At 37.0% G+C, this 1719-nt stretch overlaps 1 long non-coding RNA gene across 1 annotated transcript; it reads right to left on the bottom strand.

Annotated features, from left to right (window-relative positions):
• Nucleotides 1-258: 258 nt before the first annotated feature.
• On the bottom strand, nucleotides 259-1666 carry LOC147817414 (uncharacterized). The gene is made up of 2 exons (XR_015436400.1): nucleotides 1528-1666; nucleotides 259-753 (listed from the first exon to the last, which is right to left on the bottom strand). It is a non-coding gene; the product is annotated as an uncharacterized LOC147817414 (long non-coding RNA).
• Nucleotides 1667-1719: the final 53 nt, after the last annotated feature.

Below are 1719 nucleotides of genomic sequence, written 5' to 3'. Positions count from 1 at the left end.
GGTCATTTTTGACCCACTTATGGAAGCTTGGGGTAGTAATACAAAAACTAAAATTTCTTAAAATGTATAAAAGGTAAGTTAAAAATGTAAATGGCATTATATCAAAAACATGTTTTTTGAGGAATACCTGGAATATGAAATAATAACAATTTTTCATTACGAAGATATTTCAAGAAAGCAACCTCACCGGGTCATTTTTGACCCACTTATGCATCTAAGGGTTAAACTGCCTTCTATCCTCTTATTTCCAACACATCACATTTCTTAGGTTCTCCTTTCCCACGTGGCACATTCACAATTTAACCTTTCAAGTGAAGCAGCACTGGTGTCAACACAATCCTATGTTGCTTTTCTGTTACAACACTGCTTTCTACGTGCTCACTGTGCTTTTTAATACACTTTTCTTGTGTCTTTCTTTCATACGCCCTGATTTCTCTCTCTTCTGATGAATCTGTGTCGCCATAGACAATGAAAACACTTGGATAAAGATGAAAGTCCCTAAATTCCTCACATTTGGAGAAGTCCTTTTAAGAAGACAGAAGAGTAAATATTCAGTGAGATGTACCTCCACCTAGTGGCTGCTTTCTTTGATTATAGTTTACTTCCTTGGCAGACCTCTGAAACAGGTTTGTGTTTCGGGATGTAGATGGGAGGTCATCCGTAATGGGATTAAAGTTCTCAAAAATCACATCCTGATATACAACAGTCCTTTTCATGATGCTGCTCTTAGGTTCCTTTCTTAGACTCCCATTCCTGTAGAGACAGATAAGTCAGGAGATTTAGTAAAGATGTGAAAATAAGGTCATTATTTCAAGAAAGGAAATTTCAAGCAGTTGCGTGAGTAAAAAGCTACACAAATTATAAATGGCAGCAAATCAAACAATTCCTATTATGCTAGTGTTTTGTAATAGAGAGCTGTGTCTACAAACAAGCAAATAGAAAAATACAATATAAAAACAAAGGAATCAGTGCTCATGCCTGCAGATTAAGTCAACTGGGCCCTTTTTATGTTAGTTTTGCAGCAAAATGGTAGTGCTAGACCATACTGTTATAACATAATATCTTCACTTTTCTAAGCCTTTAGGAAATGGCTTCACGAAAATGAATTTGTTAATTCGAGCAAGAAGTTAAAATGGCCCAATTTGTAATGTATTTCTAAGCTGTTAGACGAAATAAAATAGAAATGCAAATCAAGGCATCATTAAGGTTGAAATATTGTTCATCGTATTGTTAAAGCAGAAGTAGCTGAATAAAGTGATATCAAACATTTTCCGTGACAGAATCCAATTTAATCCTAATCACTGTAAATACACTCACAAGCACAGGTGGTTAACTGTGCATGTTCAAAGTGGCTGTGCCAACATATACAGACTGTCAATCTATTAGTGTGTGAATTGTGAAAAACCATTAAATGATGACACCTGCTGCTGTGATTCTCTGAACCTCCTGTGGAGTCTGACAGAGGAATCTGTGAGGAATTGTTCAGGAAGTGAGGGTGAGAGAGAAAAACTGTTAGCTCAATGTTACCTTTGCTTTCTGCATGACAGTTCCTGAAGAGGACGCATAAACAGATGGAGGTCTCCTTCGCATTTCTGAGGCACAATTCACCGGTAAGGACTCACTGTAGATGTTCTGGCTCTTTCTGTCGGAGGGCTACACACAAGAAAAAGAAAAAAGAAAAAGAAGTAAATAAGAAGCATGTTTGCAGGCAGGTGTGTC

This window comes from Seriola lalandi, unplaced genomic scaffold (genome assembly GCF_002814215.2).
Source record: "Seriola lalandi dorsalis isolate HSWRI2012SDOR001 ecotype SW California unplaced genomic scaffold, Sedor1 jcf7180002054963, whole genome shotgun sequence".
Classification (NCBI taxonomy): domain Eukaryota; kingdom Metazoa; phylum Chordata; class Actinopteri; order Carangiformes; family Carangidae; genus Seriola; species Seriola lalandi.
Note: the sequence above shows the minus strand (reverse complement) of the source record. Positions and strands in the feature narration are given on the sequence as shown.